The 25,491-nt window shown below is 33.7% G+C and overlaps 1 protein-coding gene across 2 annotated transcripts in view; it reads left to right on the top strand.

The window, feature by feature from the left end:
- The first annotated feature begins 1,793 nt into the window (after positions 1 to 1,793).
- The window catches only part of LOC148939475 (zinc finger matrin-type protein 2-like), a 43,056-nt gene continuing 19,358 nt past the window's right edge, over positions 1,794 to 25,491 (top strand). For both annotated transcript variants that reach the window (XM_089106977.1, XM_089106976.1), the window contains exons 1-2: positions 1,794 to 1,888; positions 6,503 to 6,707. The gene's annotated coding sequence lies outside the window, so the exon portion shown is untranslated. The remainder of the gene's footprint in view (positions 1,889 to 6,502; positions 6,708 to 25,491) is intronic.

Raw genomic sequence — 25,491 nt, 5'->3', positions numbered from 1 at the left:
AAAAAAACTTCTAAAACTTTCGTGATAAGTTCTAATGATTCATTATATACTTAAATAAAAAAAAGTTTTTTTAACAGAAAGTAAGGAGTGACATTAAAACTTAAAACGAACAGAATTTATTCCGTATATGAAAGGGGATGTCCCCATCGCAACGCCTCGCTTTTTGCACTAAAGTTTTTTATTGTTTTAAAAAATAAAGCTCTGAGACAGAGTCAAACTTTTCTAAAAATTTTAAAAAGACCTAATTTCTAAAAATTTTAACTACGTTGAACAAATTGCTATCTAAAAATCTTGATTGGATGTGTTTGGGGAAAAGTTCGGCGTGAAAGGGGGGTTAGTTGCCCTTCAATCACTTTCGACTGTTAAAAAGGGCACAAGCCCTTTGAATTTCCAATCGAACGAGCCCTTTTTCAAGTTTCTACGACAAAGCTTTCAATAAAAACCTTATATGCCCCCAGGGTATAACTTACAACCCTTACCCTGAAGGCTGTGGGAGGAATGTCATCTTCAAAGATATAATTTCCAGACCTATCATATACTTTGAACAAAATGGCTATCTCAAAATGTTGATTGGATGTGTTTGGATAAATGGTGGGCGTGGAAGGGGTGTTAGTTGCCTTCCAATCACTTTCAACTATAAGGACACCAGCCCTTTCATTTTCCAATCGAATGAGCCCTTTTTGAAGTTTCTATGACAAACCTTTCTATAAAAAACTTATATGCCCCTAGGGCATAACTTACTACTCTTGTCCTGAGGGCTGTGGGGGAGTGTCCTCTTCAAAAACATAATTTCTATGAGTAAATCATCTACGCTGAACAAAATTGCTATCTCAAAATTTTATTGGATGTGTTTAGGGAAATGGTGGGCGTGGAAGGGGTGTTAGTTGCCTACTAATCTTTTTTCGCTATTAAAAAAGACACTAGCCATTCCAATCGAATGAGCCCTTTTCGAAGTTTCTATGACAAATCCTTCGATACGAAGTGCCCTGGTATGGAAAAAATGAATACATTATGTCATATATATATATATATATATATATATATATATATATATATATATATATATATATATATATATATATATATATATATATATATATATATATATATATATATATATATATATATATATATATATATATATATATATATATATATATATATATATATATATATATATATATATATATATATATATATATATATATATATATATATATATATATATATATATATATATATATATATATATATATATATATATATATATATATATGTATGTATGTGTATATTTATTTGTTGGTGTTTTGCTGAGGACAGCAATTGGACATAAGGCTTAAATATTCTGAATTGAATTCCACTGCTATGAGAAAATTTTCGCTATTGGTTCTAAGTGTGTTTGTTATGGAAAGGTTGTGTGGTCTTCATCGCTATTTACTTGTTGAAGTGTAAAAAATGTACTTAAGAAGTACAGTATCCCTTCTGAGCCTCAGCAAAATATACTTTGTCCTGACTCCTAAAGCCACCCCCCCTCTTCTCCTTGAAGACAAATTCATACTTTAATAGCCAGAAAAAAAAATCTTACTCAGTTTAATTAGATTAGGTTAATCAGTTTAATCAGTCTAGCACAGATCCTACCAGTTTAAATATATGCAGCTAACAGAGTCAAGAGATTATAAAAGTTTAATTTCAAGACAAGGTTTAAGATAAGGTCGCTGGGGAGATTAAAACATGAAATAAAAGTATGCATCTTTGAAAAGCCAGGTTAAACGAGTTTGAATGAAACAATTTTTCTTTTGTTTCTTCTTTTTGTTCGTTCATATAATGTGCTAGTCTGATTCGAGTTCTTGTGAAGTGAACATTAGGTGAAGGGCATCCCAGTTGTTTAGTAAGTCCTACTTTGGTTGATTTTGGGTTGGGGCTTATGAAAAATAGATACCATTAGCTTCTCTGTTTACTTTTCTTTCCAAATGTAATTGCTAGTGCTGTTAAAAGTCTTATAGTAGCCAAGCGTATGTTATTTTTTTTTTTTGCAAAAATTGTTAGCCATTTTTTTTTCAGTTACTTAATAGTAAAGCTTTAGTGCCAAGAGCATGGGACTGGGGATTGCGATGACCCCCCTCACATAGAGATGTCACTTTCTTTTGGTCTAAATATTTGATGTTGTACTTTCAATTTGATTTTACAAAACTATTGTATTTTAGTTTATTCCGCCATTTAAGATTCGCGAAAAGAGACAACAATCGTAAAAAATGGAAGTTATTAAAACTCAACTTTGTTCCTGGTTTTTGTACCCTCAAGTTTTAAGGGATCTGAAAACAGTGGTACTGATTGCTAATTTTGCTTATGGTAAATTTGATACTTATGAAAATCAATTAAACAATATAACACAAATGTTGGTGCCTCCATCTAAACAGTATATCCAAGAGACCTGCCGAAACCGAAACTGTTTATCAGGGGAGCAGAAGCAAAAAACGGTTACCCCAACTTTGGATGCCTTTGGCTTTGAAACTAGTAAGCTGCTATCGTGAGCTTGCATCCAAAGTGGCACGAACCAAATTACCAATGGTCAACTTTTCTGAGAACCCTATGGGTGCTCTCAGAAAAGTTTTTGACAGTAACTTGCTGAGTCAATTCACTAGCATAGAAGGAAAAGAAAAGAAAAACTTTATGAAGGTTTCAAGATTAGTTTCAAAAGAATATTAACAACAAAGATAGGGGGTTCAACCCTGGTAACCTCCTCCCTCTGGGTGTTCCTAGAAAACTTCTTGACAATAAATCACTCGCTCAATGCACGGGTAGAGAAGAAAAAGAAAACAAAAATTATAGCTTGTCATAATTCGTATAGTTTACGTAAAATTTTACTAACATCGTAAAAAATAGGCAAGTGCCTAGCTCCTAATACTCTACCCTGGGCCGAATCTAACAAATTTGTTATCCTATTTTAATTTACTTAATAAGACTATCTCTACATGACCATTACGCAAAAATATGGGTTGTAAATAAAATATGATTGCATAATCAAATGCAGTATAAAAATACACACAACCCCCCACAGCCCTCAGGGCAAGGGTTGTAAGTTATGCACTGGGGGCATATAAGGTTTTTATGGAAAGGGTAGTCGTAAGAACTTTGGAGGGGGCTCATGTGGCTTGAACGTGCAACAAGTACAAATAAGTAAGTACAAGTATACCTGATTGGTAATCAGAAGTTCTAGCTCCCTTTTTAAGATTAAAAGTGATCAGAGGACGGACCTCGCACCCCACACACAATACACACCAGATTACAAAAACTTTTTTGAGGTTTTGTGAAATTTCTGATGCACCTTGTTACCTTTAATTCATTTTTTATTCATCAAATTCAATCTCAGGTCACTCTATTATTCTCTACAAAAGTTTGATTTTATATTTGATTACTAGTCTTTGGCCACCAAATGAACATTTACAATTAAATAATCATTTATTTAGTACAATTAAGTATTAAATAATACAATTTAGCACATTTAAAATTAAATGAAACAAAAAAAAATTGAAAAACGGGAAATAATAAGACAGTGAGCTTCAGTAGAAAAAAGAGGTATTTTCAATGAAAAGACTCCAAGAAAGGTATCTTTTAAAACCTGCAGTATTTATGTGGGTATACAGAATAAATTAACTGGGATGATAGTCTTTCTAGAGCTAGAGAGAATAGACAACATTCTTTTTCCATAAATTTTCCATAGATATACAAATTACAGGTTTTGGCGCAAAATAATTTTTGCCATGTAATTACAGTGTTGAAAAAAGGCGACTATCATTTTTATATAGTGTAACAATAATTGCCTTTCCTACTAAATTGGTTAAGTAACTGTCCGTATCTCTAAGGCAATTAGTATTGTGATTAAAGTCATCTTTTACAACGGTATCTGAACTGCTTTCGCCTGAAGCCTGAAGGCAAGCGAATATATTTCTTTAAAGAGATTGTAAACAGTCAGGTAGCTTCATTAAAAAGGCACCAATTGGGGAGATAGTTTTTTAAGGACATGGTGTTTTGTTTGACGACTGGGAGAGATCAAGATAAGATTCAGGATTTGATTAAAAGAAGGATGAGGATAAGGAAAGGATTGTTTGAGGCGTAAGAATGATTTTTGTATGAGTGAACACAATTGAAAGAAAATTCTTTGGTGGTCTCAAAAGAGTATGTCCTGCTTTCTTTCTATTTTATGACTGTCTACTGACAGGTTCAATCGCTAGTTGACAAAATATTTAAAACTTCTTGTAAGCAGCAATAATTTTACTTCTGGCGAAAAAATATTGATTCCTAATTTGAGATGGAATGCAAGGGTCTTTCTTTTTCCTATCTAAATCAACCAATTACTTTCCAATTAAAAAGTGACCTAAACCACAGCATGCTCAAGAAGATACATTTTTAAAGGCTTGTAAATATAAAGATAAGTAATTGAAAAAAAAATTTTAAAGGTAAGAACGAAAAACAATCTTGCCCGAATATTTTATTTACTAAGAAAAGGAACAGTTAAAAATAATGAAGTATTAATCCGTTCTTAAGAAACAGAGAGAAAGCACGTCCTTTTCTCTAAATCTGGGACTGTATGTACTACGCAGACAATTTGGGCTGAAAAATCTTGCTCTTTAATATCAGTTGAAAAACTTGTGTTTTATCCTTTTTCTGATCGTTTTTTAAATCAGTTTATGAAAAAACAACCCCCTGAGAGGAAAATTACCTTCAGAAAATGCCCCCCCAAGTTTTCATATATTTTTCAATACCAACTCTATAATTCATTTCCGAAGACATGATTATTGGACCTAAATTTAATGCTGAACAAAATGAATATCTCGAATTTGATTCAATTTTCTTGATTGAAAAAGGGCGTGGGAAGGAGGGCGTTGCAATCCAATCTTACTGGCCAATTAATAAGTCAACTAGAACTTTGAACTTCCGTTTGAGTAGGCCCTCTCTCAAACTTCTAGGAGTATGGTTTCGAAACGATTACTTATGGGAAAAAACAGGTATCTGTGACTTTTTTCCTGACAAATTGCAAATTGCAAATTTTGTAAAAAGGAGCTTGAAACATCTACAGTAGAATCTACTTGAAACATTTAGCTTATAGCCCTTTCCCTACAGACCATGGGGGTCATGTCATCCCCAAACGTATAAACATTGGACCTTTCAGGTATGTTTAATCAATGGCTATCTCAAAGATTTCATCGATTCTTTTGGGATAAGAGGGGCGTTGGAGGGGATGGTTGCCCTTCAATGTTTTTGGTCACTTAAAAAGGGCATTATAGCTTTGGATTTTTGTTCAAATGAGGCCTGTCCTGATCTTCTTGGATCACTGATTATATACGATTACCCATGGGAAAAAAAACTAACAAAAAATATTCCGTGATGTTTCTTCTGGCAAGAAAAATAGAAATCATGTATTTTTGTAGATAGTAACTTGAAACCTCAACAGCAAGGCTCTTTGACATGCAAAATCTGATTATATGAGTCTCAGAAAGATCGCTGGACTTTTTGGTGGTGTTTTCTTCCCTTTTTGAAAATCAGGCAAATATTCTCTGGCTCGTTGATTTTAATAAATAACATTAAACTTAATGAGTTAAACATATTTGGAATCAGCGTAAAAAGTGAATCCTTTTGACACATCTATTGCTATAAAAATCCTGGTATTTGGAGTTCAGGTTACTATTGCTCCAAGTTGCTAGATACTTACGACTCGTGAAATTATGACCACCAACTTCTAATACTAGATTTGTTGGTAGTTATAATAGTAATAACTATAAAGTGTTTCATATGACATTATTCAATGAATCAAATTATTTAAAATATGAGTTTTTTTTAAATAGATTGGGAGATATAGGCCAAAAACTGAATAAGCTTGACTCCATTCCAGAATTGACAAGAAAAATCTTATCAGCAACACGGTGAATAGTAGAAAATAATGTTGAAGTAGAAATAGTAGAAAGTTGAAAAAGTAGAAAAAAGTAGAAAAGAATATTATGAAGTTTGCCAAGGCTGAAAGATTGGGTGACACCCTAGCGAAGGCTATGTCACGTTATGATAAGAGGTGCAGAATGTAATGGAACCTAATGGGGCCAAAGAACCGAGCATATGGGCGAAGTGACAAAAGTTGACTATACTACCTTGTTGCTAGTTTCAAGTAAACAAGAAGTAGCTTAGATCGGAAGTATACGGGTAAAGCTTAGCATATATCATAACGTAAACTAACGTAAGCTAACCTAACCTAGGTACCTCCCCCCTAAACCCCAAGAAACAACACTTGAAATATCGTATACTCAATGAAAATCACGCTATTCATTGTATTACCTATTATCCTGTATTACCATTGTATTAATCCTAGTCATTAGGATTATTTCTCAGTACATTTGCTGAAATATTGAAAATGATTGGCCCAAACTGTTTTATTTTCTATAGATTCTTGCGATTCTACTTAGGATCTATAGTTTGGAGGACAATAATATTTCTTGAATTCTATATTTTTCAGGATTCCCTTACCACAGCTCTCAAAGCATTTGCTGTTGACCGTCGTGTTCACTTTGTATCAGGTATTGATAGCACTCATTTGGCACCGACCCTGGCAAAGGTTAACCTGGAAACTACGTTGTATCTACGTTGCATCTGAAACTTTTATTACACAGAAATAATACAAGAAATAACTCGGCCAAAGCTTGGTTTCTAGAAAAGGCAAAGTAAGTTGTCTTTTTGTTGATTTGTGCTAGTTTGTAATTGTGAATAAATGTTTACTGTCATGATGTCCAGAAAACTATTTTGGTGATAAATACGCTGCATTATTTTGGGAAAGAGGGGGCCACTAAATATAAATTTGCTCTTTTGAATGAGAAGTACCAAGAAATTCAGAAAACAATTTTTGGGGGGAAACTCTTAGAGAGGAGCCAAATCCTCCCTGCGTACGTCCCTGCTGGGTTGTATCTTTTTCTTTTGAAAATAAAAATAAAATAATTGATAAATAATTAGCTTGAACTGTTCTCATATTTTATCAAACAGTTCATGGTAAATAAACTCTAGGCAAGGAACGACTTGCTGCAATAATAACCGAAACTATAACAAAACTATAAAAGATGGAATTTTGATAATGATGCTGATTTCAAATATATAAAAGTCATTAAGTTTAATGTTACCTATCAAATGCTAATAGCCCGAGAAAATATGTCTGATTTTTTGATGAGAGAGGAACCACACCCACAAAGTTGATGAATCTCAAATAAAATCACACAATCAGATTCAGCGCATTAGACAGCCCTATTTTAGAAGTTTTAAGGTCCTATTTACAAAAAGTAGGTATTTGGAATTTTAAGCCAGAAAATGATCAAGGATAAGGGTTTCGGCAATTTTTTCCAGGGGTGATCTTATCAAACCAAAGGTCCAAGAAGATGGGGAGAGGGATATTTTCAAGAAAAATTAAAATATATAATGCCCTTTTTATGTTATCAAAAAGATGTGAGCGAAACTAGCCCCCTTTCCATACCCCCTTTTCCCCCCAAGTAATCTGATCAAAATTTTTATCTATACATTTTGTTCAGCATAGTTTAAAGGTTTGGTAGTCATGCTTCTGGGGATGACATGAGCTTCACAGTCCCTTAGAAAAGGGCTGTAAGTTAAGAAAATTTGCCAATTATTTACATTTAATAGGCTCTTGGTTGTAGGGAAGCATATAAATATTTTGTTTCAGAGGAGGAGATTTCTGTGTGGAGAAATTTTCGATAGAGAGAATTTTTTCCCTTGTCGGGGAAATGAGGAAAATGACTTTTTTTCCTAAAAGAGGAATGCGGATGAGCATTTATTTGTTTTTGTTTTTCTTGGAGGTTATAGTTTCAAACCAAAGGTCGTAGAAGATTGTGGGATCGGGACAGGCATCTTTCAAACGCCATTTTTCCCCAAAGGCATCTGATTAAAATTTTGATATAGCACTGTCGTTCTGCTTAGTTAAAAGGTCCAACAACCATGTATCTGGAGATGACATGAACCCCTTTCCTTTGAGGGAAGGGCTGTGAATCATTAAATTTGCCAATTATTCAACTACTGCAGCTGCTGCTACAAGGCAGTGCAACACCAAACCACCTGAGGCCAACGCCACTACGACACTACCCCCACTCCTTCTGCGTTCCAACCTATTCAAAGTCTAACTCTTTAGACCATCAAAGGATGTTCTTATTTCATATAAATCTTTCCTTGCAACATCTGCGCGATAGCACTGCCGAAGTAAAGAATGATGTTGGCACAATGTATTATTATTATTATTTTTTTAACCGGGGCGCAGAAGAAGTTGTCTTAGAAACTTTGAAAGGGACTCATTCGATTGAAAATTGAAAAGGTCAAAAGTTTTGACCCTTTGTAATAGTCAAAAGTGATAGGAATTCAATCACAAGTTTTGTTTTCCCTTTTCCTGTGCTATTAAAACAGCCAAAACCTAATAATTATGCCAAACCATAATAATTATAATATGGCATAATATATAATTATAATATATAATTATAATGGCATAAGATAAGAAAAGATTTATTGCTGAAAAACGGCTGACACAAGCCCAAAAGGGCCGAATTCGCACTTTAGCGTCAAATAAAGCTAAAAAAAGAAAAAGAAAAACAAACAATAAAAAAACAACAGGAAATTATAAAAGAGTAAATGTCAAATGCGTAAAAATGTTAAAAACAAAAACAAATTAAACTTATAAAATTAGAAGGCCAATGTCAAGTCAGCAAAAATGCCAAAAAAAACGAAAACTCGTAAAATTAACAAGGAGATAAAGTAAAATTAAAACGTAAATTTAAGTTAGTTGGTGACTAACAAACATTGATGTTAAAAGTAAAGATCACCATCTAGTAGTGTCAAGGGTTAATTTAAAGCTGAAATATCGGAAGGGTAATTACCTCCCTGGAAGTTATGATGTTAGTAGACTCCAGGATGAGAATTTGAGAGAAACTTTCCAGGAACACTTGAATACTAAACTCGAGTTTAAAATTTGATAATTTGTAAGATGGTTGGAATAATTTTAGAAAAATAATTTGTGAAGTTGCTGAAGGTGTATTAGGAAGAAAGCTAGAACTGCAGCTAAGAATATTAGTGAAGAAGCTTTATGTTTAATAGAAAGGAGAAAGGACTTGTACAAAAATTATCTGAGTGATAGATCGCATGAAAACAAAAGAAATGTAAAGAAAGTGGAGAAAGCATTGAAAAATGAACTAAGGAGGTGTGAAGTGGAGGCCATGGATAAAATTGCCGAGGATTTAGAAGATGCAGCTAGACGGCATGATAGTAAAATATTGTACTGGCACGTTAACAAATTGAGAGGTAGTAGTCAATCCGGACTTGTCCGAGTTAAAGATAGGAATGGGGTGGCAATTAGCGATAAGGAAAAAGCTAAAGCGAGATGGGCCGAACATTTTGAGAATTTGCTTAACCGAGATAGAGTTTCAGGAAAAAATATAGAGGAAAATGAAAAAGTTTGTGATACCTTGGATCTGAAGGAAGATTTGTTTTGTGAGGAGGAATTAGCAACAGTACTAAAAGGATTAAAGAATAATAAGACTCCAGGTGCTGATAGGGTAGAAAATGAGTTTCTTAAATATGGTGGCTCTGAGGTTAGAAATAAGTTATTGAAGATTATGAATATGATTTTTGAAAAAGGGGCAGTACCTAACGATTTTAAGAAAACCTTAATTAAGCCACTTTATAAGAAAGGTGATAAAAGTGAATGTGGTAATTATCGTGGCATTAGTCTGGTCTCTGTAGGTAGCAAATTGCTTAGTAAAATGATACTTTTTAGACTGAGAGATGCCGTAGACAAAGTTTTAAAAGAAGAGCAGTGTGGTTTTAGAAAAGGTAGAGGATGTGTTGATCAAATTTTCACTCTTAGGTTAATAATTGAGAAGTGCCGGAGTTTCCAAACACCTTTGGTCCTCAGTTTTATAGATTATGAGCAAGCGTTCAATTCTGTTGATAGAGGGGCTTTAGTAAAGGTCTTATCATTGTATGGTTTACCAGACAAACATAACAATGTTATTAATGTTATGTACCAGGGTAACACTGCTGCGAATAAGGTAAGAAATGAAGTTAGCAGCTGGTTTTGTGTCAAATCAGGAGTTAAGCAGTGTTATGTTCTATTCCCCCTTATATGGATTATTTTGATGGACTTTGTCTTAAGGAGCACAGGAAAGGCAATGGGAGATCACGGAATCAAATGGGGAAGAAAATGTCTCCTGGACTTAGATTATGCTGATGATTTAATCATCCTAGACGAAAGTGTGAGTAAAATGAATGAGGTTTTGCGAGTTCAGGGTGCTAGTATTGGTTTGAAAATTAATGTTAGGAAGACTAAGTCACTAAGGCTAGGAATAAGTGAAGATGAAAAGGTGACGTTGGGTAATGAAAAGATTGATCAGGTGGGCAGCTTTACTTACCTTGGTAGTATTATTAGTAAAGATGGTGGGAGCAGTGAAGATGTTAAAAGTAGAATAGCCAAGGCTCAGGGTGTTTTTTCACAGTTAAAAAAAGTCAGGAAGAATAGGAAGATAAATCTACAAACCAAGATTAGAATCTTAGAAGCTACAGTGATGACAGTGGTCAAATATGGCTCTGAAGCATGGACGCTCCGAAAAGCGGATGAAGATTTGCTAGATGTTTCCCAGAGAAATTGCTTAAGGATTGTTCTGGGTACCCGGCTGACTGACCATATTTCAAACAATAGGCTATACGAAAAATGTGGTTCAATACCGCTTTCTAGGTCTATAATGAAAGAAAGGTTGAGGTGGTTAGGGCATGTTGTGCGGATGAAGGATGACAGATTGCCGAAGATTGTTCTTTTCGGCCAACCATCTAGGGCTAAACGGAAAGCAGGTCGTCCCCGTCTGGGGTGGGAGGACGTCATAAAGAAAGATTTAAAGGAAATGAGAACTTCGTGGGCGGGTGTAAAAAGGAGGCTTTGAATAGATTGGGGTGGAGGAGGAGCGTGCGTAGCTGTGTTGGCCTCAGGTGGCTTGGTGCTGCGATGAGTTGTTAGTAGTAGTAGTAGTAAAATCTTATTGGGCAAGAAGGGGGATTTTTGTTGACACAGAACGTGGGAGGCGGGGTCGAAGAGGTGAATATTGACCCGAGAAAAGAAGAGCTGTTCGAATGTTATGAAGGGCATTGTTAGCAAAACACAAGGTAATTTTTGCTCTCCTTTCCTTAAGGGTGACAAGATTAGCTCTCCTAAGAAGGGTAATATAAGGTACTTTACCCTCATTGAAGATAATTCTTAGGCACCTTTTTTGTACTGCCTCCATTCTGTCCGACAATTCAATGGAAATGCCAGGATGCCAAACAGGACAGACGTACTCAAGGGTTGGGCGTACAAATGACAGAAAAATCCTCAAACAGTGCAACTTAGGGCATTTAAATTTTTTAAGGAGTTTAAGGAGGGAAAATGCGGCATTTGCACGTTTTAAGATGTCATTAATATGACAATCCCATTTCAAGTCGCTTGAGATGGTAACGGCCAGTAATCTAATAGTGGTAACAGACATTTCAAAGGGGATTGGACAGGATAAAGAAGGAGGAGTTTTAAGGAAATTAATAGTAAGAACAGTTGACTTTAAAGGGTTGACTTTCATATCATCAGCAAGAGCTTTGGCTGATATCGATTCCAAGATGTCCATTGGGTTGCTTTTTGAATTTTTGAAACATGTCTCTAAGACAGTTAGATCTTCGACGAATTTCCATCTATCCGGAAAATATACACCAAGGTTGTTTATCATTGTAAGAAATAAAATTGGACCAGAGAGGGCTCCTTGGGGCACACCATTATAAATTGGGAGGGGATCAGAACATACATTCAGGTATTTCACGACTTGCGTTCTGTTAGAGAGGAAAGACGCAACTATTCTAATTAAATAAGGGTCAACATGAAAGTCATTAGATACCTTTTCTTATAGTATATGCTGGTTGATTAAATCAAAAGCTTTTTGCAAGTCAACAGCGATAACATTGAGCCAGGTATTGGGTTTTTCGAGTGTGTTACATATTGTTTCCATAAGGTGAACAAGATAGTGGGTAGTAGATGTAGAGCGTAGGTTTCCGAATTGTCTTTACTTTCAACCACTCAGCTAAAAAGCTTTCATATAGCTTCGAAAAAACTGGAGTACGAGTAATGGGACGGAAAGCATCAAAATCTTGATTGTTACCTTTCTTTTTTACGGGAGTAATAGTAGATAGGCCTCATGAGCTCGTACACGACACCCCTGCTGCCATCTACAATTTAGTGTAACGCTGACATGACCACGTGGTTTATGGCTTTCTCACTGAGAATGAAAAAACAGAATTTTTCTCACTTGAAAAAACCAAATTTTTCATAGAAGATAGAAAATTTCAAGATCTCTTCTGAATTTTACCAAAGTACACAATTCATTTCTAGTTTCACCAGAGAAAATAAAAAGCTTCCACTCCAGTTTTAAGTTCACCAAGACATAAAAAATTTAAAGGTCACTTCTAAATTCTTCCGTAGAAGATAGTAAAAGTTATACTAAGATAGTGATTATATTCCATGAATATAAAAGGTTTCACTTTAATTCTAACTTTTCTTAAATTCAATTACGACCTTTCTGAAAGAGTCAAATTTAAAGTTCTGTTAAAAATATTTTCCCTGGAAGAAGAACATTTCAACTTCGATTCTGAATTTTCTCAATGAAAATGAAATAAGTTATTGATCATTTCTATTTTCCCAAAATAATATAAAAAGTTTCCACTTCAGTTCAGATTTTTCTCAAACAGATAAGTTATACTATGATTGTGATTATTTTCTATGAAGATAAAAAGTTTCACTTTAATTCTAAATTTTCTTAAATTCAGTTCCGACCTTTCTCAAAGAGATGGAAAAATTTTAAGTACTTTTCCAAATATTTCCCCGGAAGAAGAAAAGTTCAAATTCAGTTCTGAATTTTCTCAATGAAAATGAAATAAGTTATTGATCAATTCTCTTTTCCCAAAATAATATAAAATTTTCCACTTCAATTCAGATTTTTCTCAAAGAGATGAAAAAATTTAAAATATTGTTCCAAATTTTTCTTAGAAGATAGAAAAGTTCAAGTTCTCTTCTGAATTTTACCAAAGAACACAATTCAATTCTAATTTCACCAGAGAAAATAAAAAGCTTCCAATTCAATTTTAAGTTCACCAATACGAACAATCACCAGTTCTAAGAAAAGAACTTGTTCTGAAATACCTTTTGAAAAGTATTGCTTGGTGTTGGAGCATTCAAAAAGGCAGTATAGTAAAGTTGTGGGTGAAAAGGATGGGTACTTCAATTTGTAAAATGGGTTTAGGAGGGACATTAAGAAAATAACTTGTTCTGAAATGTCTTTTGAAAAGTATTGCTTGGTGTTGGGCATTCAAAAAGCTGTGAAGTAAAGTTGTTGTTGAAAAGGATTGGTACTTCAATATGTAAAATGGGTTTAGGAAGGATATTATGAAAAGAACTTGTTCTGAAATGCCCTTTGAAAAGTATTGCTTGGTGTTGGAGCATTCAAAAAGCTGTAAAGTAAAGTTGTGGGTGTAAAGGATGGGTACCTCGACTTGCAAAATGGGTTTATGATTGACATGATGAAAACAATTGGTTCTGAAATACCCTTTGCAAATTATTACTTGGTGTTGGAGCATTCAAAAAAAGCAGTATAGTAAAGTTGTGGGTGAAAAGGATGGGTACTTCAACTTATAAAATGGGTTTATAAAGGACATTAAGAAAATAACTTGTTCTGAAATGCCTTTTTAAAAGTATTGCTTGAAGTTGGAGCATTCAAAAAGCTGTAAAGTAAAGTTGGGGGTGTAAAGGATGGGTACTTCAATTTGTAAAATGGGTTTAGGAGGGACATTAAGAAAAGAACTTGTTCTGAAATGCCCTTTGAAAAGTATTGCTTGGTTTTGGGGCATTCAAAAAAGCAGTATAGTAAAGTTGTGGGTGAAAAGGATGGCTACTTCAAATGCCCTTTGAAAAGTATTGATTGGTGTTGGAGCATTCAAAAAGCTGTAAAGTAAAGTTGTGGGTGTAAAGGATGGGTACTTCAACTTGTAAAATGGGTTTAGGATGGACATTTTGAAAAGAACTGGTTCTGAAAGTTCTCTTCTGAATTTTACCAAAGAACACAATTCAATTCTAATTTCACCAGAGAAAATAAAAAGCTTCCAATTCAGTTTTAAGTTCACCAATACATAAAAAATTTAAAGTTCACTTCTAAATTTTTCCGTAGAAGATAGGAAAAGTTATACTATGATTGTGACTATTTTCTATGAAGATAAAAAGTTTCACTTTAATTCAAAATTTTCTTAAATTCAATTCCGACTTTTCTCAAAGAGATGAAAAAATTTAAATTTCTGTTCCAAATATTTTCCCGGAAGAAGAAAAGTTCAACTTCGATTCTGAATTTTCTCAATGAAAATGAAATAAGTTATTGATCAATTCAATTTTCCCAAAATAATATAAAAAGTTTCCACTTAAGTTCGGATTTTTCTCAAAGAGATGAAAAAATTTTAAATACTGTTCCGAATTTTTTTAAGAAGATAGAAAAGTTCAAGTTCTCTTATGAATTTTACCAAAGAACAAAATTCAATTCTAATTTCTCCAGAGAAAATAGAAAGCTTCCACTTCAGTTTTAAGTTCACCAAGACATAAAAAATTTAAAGTTCAGTTCTAAATTTTTCCTTAGAAGATAGGAAAAGTTATACTATGATTGTGATTATTTTCTATGAAGATAAAAAGTTTCACTTTAATTCTAAATTTTCTTAAATTCAGTTCCGACCTTTCTCAAAGAGATGAAAAAATTTAAAGTTCTGTTTCAAATATTTTCCCAGAAGAAGCAGAGTTCAACTTCGATTCTGAATTTTCTCAATGAAAATGAAATAAGTTATTGATCAATTTTATTTTCCCAAAATAATATAAAAAGTTTCCACTTCAGTTCAGATTTTTCTCAAAGAGATGAAAAAATTAAAATACTATTCAAAATTTTTTATAGAAGATAGAAAAGTTCAATTTCTCTTCTGAATTTTACCAACGAACACAATTCAAACACAACAGTAAAGTTGTGGATGAAAAGGATGGATGCTTCAACTTGTAAAATGGGTTTAGGAAGGACATTAAGAAAAGAACTTGTTGTGAAGTACCCTTTGAAAAGTATTGCTTGGTGTTGGAGCATTCAAAAAAGCTGTATAGTAAAGTTTTGGGTGTAAAGGATATGTACTTCAATTTGTAAAATGGGTTTAGGAAGGACATTAAGAAAAGAAATTGTTCTGAAATGCCTTTTGAAAAGTATTGCTTGGTGTTGTGCTTTCAAAAAGCTGTAAAGTAAAGTTGTGGGTGAAAAGGATGGGTACTTCAATTTGTAAAATGGGTTTAGGACGGTTACTAAGAAAAGAACTTGTTCTGAATTACCTTTTGAAAAGTATTGCTTGGTGTTGTGCATTTAAAAAGCTGTAAAGTAAAGTTGTGGATGAAAAGGATGGGAACTTCAACTTGTAAAATGGGTTTAGGAAGGACATTATGAAAAGAACTTGTTCTGAAATGTCCTTTGAAAAGTATTGCTTGGTGTTGGAGCATTCAAAAAGCTGTAAAGTAAAGTTGTGGGTGTAAAGGATGGGTACTTCAACTTGTAAAATGGGTTTAGGATTGACATTATGAAAAGAACTAGTTATTAAATGCCCTTTGTAAAGTATTGCTTGGTGTTGGAGCATTCAAAAAAGCAGTATAGTAAAGTTGTGGGTGTAAAGGATGGGTACTTCAACTTGTAAAATGGGTTTATGAAGGACATTAAGAAAAGAATTTGTTCTGAAATGCCTTTGAAAAGTATTGCTTGGTGTTGGAGCATTTAAAAAGCTGTAAAGTAAAGTTGTGGGTGTAAAGGATGGGTACTTCAATTTGTAAAATGGGTTTAGGAAGGATATTATGAAAAGAACTTGTTCTTAAATGCCATTTGAAAAGTATTGCTTGGTGTTGGAGCATTCAAAAAGCTGTAAAGTAAAGATGTGTGTAAAAAGGATGGGTACTTCAATTTGTAAAATGGGTTTAGGATAGACATTAAGAAAAGAACTTGGTCAGAAATGCCCTTTGAGAAGTATTGCTTGGTGTTGGAACATTCAAAAAAGCAGTATAGTAAAGTTGTGGGTGAAAAGGATGGCTACTTCAAATGCCGTTTGAAAAGTATTGCTTGGTGTTAGATCATTCAAAAAGCTGTAAAGTAAAGTTGTGGGTGTAAAGGATGGGTACTTCAATTGGTAAAATGGGTTTAGGATGGACATTATGAAAAAAACTGGTTCTGAAATGCCCTTTGAAAAGTATTGCTTGGTGTTGGAGCGATTCAAAAAAGCAGTATAGTAAAGTTGTGGGTGAAAAGGATGGCTACTTCAAATGCCCTTTGAAAAGTATTGCTTCGTGTTGGAGCATTCAAACAGCTGTAAAGTTGTGTGTGTAAAGGATGGGTACTTCAACTTGTAAAATGGGTTTAGGATTGACATTATGAAAAGAACTGGTTCTGAAATGCCCTTTGAAAAGTATTGCTTCGTGTTGGAGTATTCAAAAAAGCAGTATAGTAAAGTTGTGGGTGAAAAGGATGGCTACTTCAAATGCCCTTTGAAAAGTATTGCTTGGTGTTGTGCTTTCAAAAAGCTGTAAAGTAAAGTTGTGGGTGAAAAGGATGGGTACTTCAATTTGTAAAATGGGTTTAAGACGGTTACTAAGAAAAGAACTTGTTCTGAAATACCTTTTGAAAAGTATTGCTTGGTGTTGGAGCATTCAAAAAGGCAGTATAGTAAAGTTGTGGGTGAAAAGGATGGGTACTTCGATTTGTAAAATGGGTTTAGGATAGACATGAAGAATATAACTTGATATGAAATGCCCTTTGAACAGTATTGCTTGGTGTTGGGCATTCAAACAGCTGTGAAGTAAAGTTGTGGATGAAAAGGATGGGAACTTCTACTTGTAAAATGGGTTTAGGAAGGATATTATGAAAAGAACTTGTTCTGAAATGCCCTTTGAAAAGTATTGCTTGGTGTTGGAGCATTCAAAAAGCAGTAAAGTAAAGTTGTGGGTGTAAAGGATGGGTACCTCGACTTGTAAAATGGGTTTAGGATGGACATTATGAAAAGAACTGGTTCTGAAATGCCCTTTGAGAAGTATTGCTTGGTGTTGGAACATTCAAAAAAGCAGTATAGTAAAGTTGTGGGTGAAAAGGATGGGTACTTCAACTTATAAAACGGATTTAGGAAGGACATTAAGAAAAGAACTTATTCTGAAATACCTTTTGAAAAGTATTGCTTGGTGTTGGAGGATTCAAAAAGCTGTAAAGTAAAGTTGGGGGTGTAAAGGATGGGTACTTCAATTTGTAAAATGGGTTTAGGAGGGACATTAAGAAAAGAACTTGTTCTGAAATGCCCTTTGAAAAGTATTGCTTGGTTTTGGGGCATTCAAAAAAGCAGTATAGTAAAGTTGTGGGTGAAAAGGATGGCTACTTCAAATGCCCTTTGAAAAGTATTGATTGGTGTTGGAGCATTCAAAAAGCTGTAAAGTAAAGTTGTGGGTGTAAAGGATGGGTACTTCAACTTGTAAAATGGGTTTAGGATGGACATTTTGAAAAGAACTGGTTCTGAAAGTTCTCTTCTGAATTTTACCAAAGAACACAATTCAATTCTAATTTCACCAGAGAAAATAAAAAGCTTCCAATTCAGTTTTAAGTTCACCAATACATAAAAAATTTAAAGTTCACTTCTAAATTTTTCCGTAGAAGATAGGAAAAGTTATACTATGATTGTGACTATTTTCTATGAAGATAAAAAGTTTCACTTTAATTCAAAATTTTCTTAAATTCAATTCCGACTTTTCTCAAAGAGATGAAAAAATTTAAAGTTCTGTTCCAAATATTTTCCCGGAAGAAGAAAAGTTCAACTTCGATTCTGAATTTTCTCAATGAAAATGAAATAAGTTATTGATGAATTCTATTTTCCCAAAATAATATAAAAAGTTTCCACTTCAGTTCAGATTTTTCTCAAAGAGATGAAAAAATTTTAAATACTGTTCCGAATTTTTTTAAGAAGATAGAAAAGTTCAAGTTCTCTTATGAATTTTACCAAAGAACAAAATTCAATTCTAATTTCTCCAGAGAAAATAGAAAGCTTCCACTTCAGTTTTAAGTTCACCAAGACATAAAAAATTTAAAGTTCAGTTCTAAATTTTTCCTTAGAAGATAGGAAAAGTTAAACTATGATTGTTATTGTTCTCTATGAAGATAAAAAGTTTCACTTTAATTCTAAATTTTCTTAAATTCAGTTCCGACCTTTCTCAAAGAGATGAAAAAATTTAAAGTTCTGTTTCAAATATTTTCCCAGAAGAAGCAAAGTTCAACTTCGATTCTGAATTTTCTCAATGAAAATGAAATAAGTTATTGATCAATTTTATTTTCCCAAAATAATATAAAAAGTTTCCACTTCAGTTCAGATTTTTCTCAAAGAGATGAAAAAATTAAAATACTATTCAAAATTTTTTATAGAAAATAGAAAAGTTCAATTTCTCTTCTGAATTTTACCAACGAACACAATTCAATTCTAATTTCTTCAGAGAAAATAAAAAGCTTCCACTTCAGTTTTAAGTTCACCAAGATATAAAAAATTTAAAGTTCAGTTCTAAATTTTTCCTTAGAAGATAAGAAAAGTTATACTATGATTGTGATTATTTTTCTATGAAGATAAAAAGTTTCACTTTAATTTTAAATGTTCTTAAATTCAGTGCCGACCTTTCTCAAAGAGATGAAAAATTTTAAAGTTCTGTTCCAAATATTTCCCCAGAAGCGGTAAAGTCAAGTTGTGGGTGAAAAGGATAGATGCTTCAACTTGTAAAATGGGTTTAGGAAGGACATTAAGAAAAGAACTTGTTGTTAAGTGACTTTTGTAAAGTATAGCTTGGTTTTGGAGCCTTCAAAAAGGTTGTAAAGTAAAGTTTTGAGTGAAAACGATGGGTACTTAAACTTTTAAAATGGGTTTAGGAAGAATATTAAGAAAAGAAATTGTTCTGAAATGCCTTTTGAAAAGTATTGCTTGGTGTTGTGCTTTCAAAAAGTTGTAAAGTAAAGTTGTGGGTACTTCAATTTGTAAAATGGGTTTAGGACGGTTACTAAGAAAAGAACTTGTTCTGAATTACCTTTTGAAAAGTATTGCTTGGTGTTGTGCATTTAAAAAGCTGTAAAGTAAAGTTGTGGATGAAAAGGATGGGAACTTCAACTTGTAAAATGGGTTTAGGAAGGACAATATGAAAAGAACTTGTTCTGAAATGTCCTTTGAAAAGTATTGCTTGGTGTTGGAGCATTCAAAAAGCTGTAAAGTAAAGTTGTGGGTGTAAAGGATAGGTACTTCAACTTGTAAAATGGGCTTAGGATGAACATTATGAAAAGAACTAGTTCTGAAATGCCCTTTGTAAAGTATTGCTTGGTGTTAGAGCATTCAAAAAAGCAGTATAGTAAAGTTGTGGGTGAAAAGGATGGGTACTTCAACTTGTAAAATGGGTTTAGGAAGGACATTAAGAAAAGAACTTGTTCTGAAATGCCTTTTGAAAAGTATTGCTTGGTGTTGGAGCATTCAAAAAGCTGTATAGTAAAGTTGTGGGTGTAAAGGATGGGTACTTCAATTTGTAAAATGGGTTTAGGAAGGATATTAAGAAAAAGAACTTGTTCTGAAATGCCCTTTGAAAAGTATTGCTTGGTGTTGGCGCATTCAAAAAGCTGTAAAGTAAAAATGTGTGTAAAAAGGATGGGTACTTCAATTTGTAAAATGGGTTTAGGATGGACATTATGAAAAAAACTGGTTCTGAAATGCCCTTTGAAAAGTATTGCTTGGTGTTGGAGCATTCAAAAAAGCAGTGTAGTAAAGTTGTGGGTTAAAAGGATGGCTACTTCAAATGCCCTTTGAAAAGTATTGCTTGGTGTTCGATCATTCAAAAAGCTGTAAAGTAAAGTTTTGTGTGTAAAGGATGGGTACTTCAATTTGTAAAATTGGTTTAGGATGGACATTATGAAAAAAACTGGTTCTGAAATGCCCTTTGAAAAGTATTGCCTGGTGTTGGAGCGATTCAAAAAAGCAGTATAGTACAGTTGTGGGTGAAAAGGATGGCTACTTCAAATGCCCTTTGAAAAGTATTGCTTCGTGTTGGAGCATTCAAACAGGTGTAAAGTTGTGTGTGTAAAGGATGGGTACTTCAACTTGTAAAATGGGTTTAGGATGGACATTATGAAAAGAACTGGTTCTGAAATGCCCTTTGAAAAGTATTGCTTGGTGTTGGAGTATTCAAAAAAGCAGTATAGTAAAGTTGTGGGTGAAAAGGTTGGCTACTTCAAATGCCCTTTGAAAAGTATTGCTTGGTGTTGTGCTTTCAAAAAGCTGTAAAGTAAAGTTGTGGGTGAAAAGGATGGGTACTTCAATTTGTAAAATGGGTTTAAGACGGTTACTAAGAAAAGAACTTGTTCTGAAATACCCTTTGAAAATTATTGCTTGGTGTTGGAGCAATCAAAAATACAGTATAGTAAAGTTGTGGCTGAAAAGGATGGGTACTTCAATTTGTAAAATGGGTTTAGGAGGGACATGAAGAAAATAACTTGATCTGAAATGTCTTTTGAAAAGTATTGCTTGGTGTTGGGCATTCAAAAAGCTGTGAAGTAAAGTTGTGGATGAAAAGGATGGGAACTTCTACTTGTAAAATGGGTTTAGGAAGGATATTATGAAAAGAACTTGTTCTGAAATGCCCTTTGAAAAGTATTGCTTGGTGTTGGAGCATTTAAAAAGCTGTAAAGTAAAGTTGTGGGTGTAAAGGATGGGTACCTCGACTTGTAAAATGGGTTTAGGATGGACATAATGAAAAGAACTGGTTCTGAAATGCCCTTTGAAAAGTATTGCTTGGTGTTGGAGCATTCAAAAAGGCAGTATATTAAAGTTGTGGTGAAAACTATGGATACTTCAACTTGTAAAATGGGTTTAGGAGGATTATTAAGAAAACAAATTGTTGTGAAATGCCTTTGGAAAGTAATTGCTTGGTGTTGGAGTATTCAAAAAGCTGTAAAGTAAAGTTGGGGGTGTAAAGGATGGGTACTTCAATTTGTAAAATGGGTTTAGGAGGGACATTAAGAAAAGAACTTGTTCTGAAATGCCCTTTGAAAAGTATTGCTTGGTGTTGGAGCATTCAAAAAAGCAGTATAGTAAAGTTGTGGGTGAAAAGGATGGCTACTTCAAATGCCCTTTGAAAAGTATTGATTGGTGTTGGAGCATTCAAAAAGCTGTAAAGTAAAGTTGTGGGTGTAAAGGATGGGTACTTCAAATTGTAAAATGGGTTTAGGATGGACATTTTGAAAAGAACTGGTTCTGAAATGCCCTTTAAAAGTATTGCTTGGTGTTTGAGCATTCAAAAAAGCAGTATAGTAAAGTTGTGGGTGAAAAGGATGGCTACTTCAAATGCCCTTTGAAAAGTATTGCTTGGTGTTGTAGCATTCAAAAAGCTGTAAAGTAAATTTGTGGGTGAAAAGAATGGGTACTTCAATTTGTAAAATGGGTTTAGGACGGACATTAAGAAAAAAACTTGTTCTGAAATGCCCTTTGAAAAGTATTACTTGGTGTTGAGGTATCCAAAAAATCTTTAAAATAAAGTTGTGTGTAAAAAGGATGGATACTTCAATTTGGAAAATGGGTTTAGGAGGGACATTAAGAAAAGAACTTGTTCTGAAATACCTTTGAAAAGTATTGCTTGGTGTTGGAGCATTCAAAAAAGCAGTATAGTAAAGTTTTGTGTGAAAAGGATGGCTACTTCAACTTGTAAAGTGGGTTTAGGATTGACATTAAGAAAATAACTTGTTCTGAAAAAATATAATAAAGCCTTAAAAAAGTATTAAAAAATGCGGGCTCAGGAGGCCTTTGGGACGCCGGGGGGCCCTTTGGGAGCCCGGGGGACCTTTGAGGACCGGAGGCTTCCTTCGGGGTTGGGCGGGGTATGATGGCCCTTTGGGGTTGGGGTTGGGGACCTCACGACACTATTCAAATACAATTTGTTTTTATAACGACCACAGAGTTTCACCCTCAAATCCTCTTCTAAAATCATCTTTTAAAATGTCTCTAACTGTTTCGCCGAAAAAATTCCCTAAAATGTCTAAAACGGTTTCGCTCAAATAACTCCTAAACGCAATTTCTGCGTGTTCCTTTTGTTTTTGGCATCCCTGCGCTGTCACATTTGAAATTACTGGGAAACCCTTTCGTGAATCAATAATTTACCCTTAGAAACAACAAAATAATTCCCCTTTCGTGACAAATTAATCAACCATGGCATCATCTGTCAGAAATTAAAAAACTTCGCCCCGAAAACAATTCTTCTGGTCGAACTCCAAAGGTATTAATAAATTTTGCCCCGGAAACAATTCACTTGGAAATACATCAAAGACATAAATAAACTTCACCCATTCCTTTTTCATGACAAATCAATCAATCTTGACATCACCTGTCAGACATAATCATCAAAGTGAGAGAAATACTGTTTTTCCATTCTCACTGACAAAAACCATAAAACAGACATGAATTACTGTTGACATCCGAGAAAAACATCAAATAAATTGACCGACACTCATAACCGTCCATGAAACAACCATAAAAGTGAGAAAATTCCTGTTTTTTCAAGTGAGAAAAATTCTGTTTTTTCATTCTCAGTGAGAAAACCATAAACCATGTGGTCATGTCAGCGTTACACTAAATTGTAGATGGCAGCAGGGGTGTCGTGTACGAGCTCATGAGGCCTATCTACTAGTAATAAAACCTAATTTCCAACAATTTAGGAATTTACCAGTAGGCTAGAGGTAATTTCAGTAAAAAGTAAGGACAAAGGCTCTGAGAGATTGTCGGAAAAGGTTTTAATTAGTACATTCGGGATGTCTAGTGGACATGTACTACACTTTTTAATGTTCTTAATTTTTGCCGCCACATCCGATGGTGAAATAACTGGAAAATTAAGAGAGCACAAATCATAAGGAGTGTCAAAAAAAAAAGGAGGGAGATCTTTAGCTGTCAAAGAGAGAAACCTGGTCAGATCATTGGCTGTAACTGAAGGATTTTGTTGGACATTAATACATATATTATTCTATGTTTCACCACAAGTTTTTTCTGTTCTGTTATACATTTGTTTTGGCTTTGTAGAAAAAAAATACTGGACTTTGCATTTGTAATATGAAGAAGCACATTTACGTATTTCTTTTTTATATATTTACGCAGTGAGTTCGCTTCGGATGTTTTACCACTCTTTAGTAGATTCAATTTAATTCTAATTAGTTTCGTCAATTGGGTACTAATGTATGGTTTGTCATTAGAACATGTTTTTACTTTTTTCACAGAGAAGAAATTTGTGTATTTTGTTTTAAGCAGATTTTGGAATTCAGAGACTTTAAAATTAATTTCATTTTTTCCTTTGAGAGCCAGCCAGTTTTCATTAGTAATCCAAGATCAAAATGTGTAAAGACCATCATTGCAAATTGGGCGATAAGAGAACTCAGTAACAGAAAAAGTATGATTAAAGCTATTGAGAGGCTTCGTTAATAAACAAAAATGGTAACTTCCTCCTAACGGGGGCAAGGGGACAGGAGGGGGATAGAAAACCTGCATATTGGTGCAAATCAAATCAAGGGTTTAATTTTCTTTTGTTGTTGGTATTTTTACTATTTGTTTTAAGTTTAGGGAACTACAAAGCTAATTTAACTTTAGATCATTAGCATCACCTACTAAGGCAATATCCGCGTTCGGGAATTTGCATAGGACAAAGTCGGCACTACTATGCACTTGTTGGTAGAATCGCTGTCTTTGTGCAGCGTTTTGATTTGGGGAATAATAGAAGCAGCAAAACACAATCATATTAAAGGGGTGTGGTAAAACTTTGGGTCTTACACTTACCCAAATGATTTCATCGTAATCTGAAAGGTTGGGAGTATGAATTAATTTAGGAAAGAGATAATTATTTACAAATAATAGTATTCCGCCTCCCTTTTTACCTAGGGGGTGATCATGAGGACGAAGTTTTATGAATTGTAATTTGGCATAATTATATTGTAATTTAGCATAATTATAATTTGGCATAATAATTATGTCAAACCATAAATTCATAATAATTGTCACTTTACAACATTATTTTGGATGGGCTGAAACAAATAAGTTTCTAATCGGCTACCTATTTTCTTTTCTAAAAATAAATAAATTTAAGCTTAAAAATTTTGATTCAAAAAACCTTGTTTTTATTTCACTCTGCCTTAACCAGGGCTGCAAGTATAAAATTTCTAATTCTGGCCACATACGCGCATATACAGTGGGTAAGCTTTCTGGTCCTAAATAGTGATTGATTAAAAAAAAATTCACAAAACATGTTTTTCATAGAAAAATAAGGAGCTCTATTTAGCCAAAATTTAGTACAAATAAAGTCAAATAATTTTTCAAGCCTAAAACTACCATAAAGCATTTTAAAAAAAATAAATGAAACTAAAAACGAACAGAAATTACAATAAATAGCCGAGTCTAACTCAGAACAAGCAGAAATTAACATGATTATGGGTGATAACCCCCATGCCTTCTCCAAACCAGAATATAATTTGCGCTATACTGAAAAAAAAACAATAGACAGATAACCGTGGTTTGTCAGTTTAATTTAATTAACACATACTGTTATTTATTCATTAACGTTTTGATAATTTTTTATTTGTGAAAATAAAAAAAGTAAAAAATTTGAATTTTTTTCGACAAGTCCTGGAAGTTTCACCTCAATACAATTAGCCATTGCTATGACATTGCTGATATGACCTTTTGATAACCTGCATCTTCATATAAAAATTTTGTCTCAATGCTCTTAACCTAACAGTAGTATTACCAGTAGTGTGCGTATATTGCCTTTTGGTGAGACGATCTTCCCCTTTAAGAAGTCTCTGAAAGTTCCAACTTATTACCCAAATCTATTCCTGAGAAACGCTATTTTGACAATGTGCTTGCACTTAGCGTCTTTTGATATAGTTCAAATTTCCCCTCAATATTGTAAATAAAATAGTGTGGCAGTAGTAATGGTGGTAGTTGTAGTAGTATTGGTAGCATTTAAATATTGTCTTTTTGACAATATCCTTTACCAGTTCCTGAATTTCCCAAATTAATTTGCTCAGTTATTCCTGTGTTTCGCCATTTTGATTTAGTTGAACACTCTCCTCAACATTCTCTGAAAGGCTTACCTGAATGCCCTTCGTCTTTTTGGAAAGTAAAGTTCAAACATGCATACCTTTCTCAATAATATATACTATAATGTATTACGGTAATTACTTGGCTAAAAAAAAAAAAAAAAAAAAAAAAAAAAAAAAAAAAAATGTCTTCCTACTTTAGTAACTGAAATAAATGACCACTTGAACAAGGTCTACACCTTACTCGTCCATACAGTCCCCTAGGATAAAAAAGTATATC

This window comes from Artemia sp. Qi Xiang Cuo, chromosome 21 (assembly GCF_049724085.1).
Source record: "Artemia sp. Qi Xiang Cuo chromosome 21, ASM4972408v1, whole genome shotgun sequence".
NCBI classification, from domain to species: Eukaryota; Metazoa; Arthropoda; class Branchiopoda; order Anostraca; family Artemiidae; genus Artemia; species Artemia sp. Qi Xiang Cuo.
This window is presented reverse-complemented; position numbering and strand designations above follow the sequence as displayed.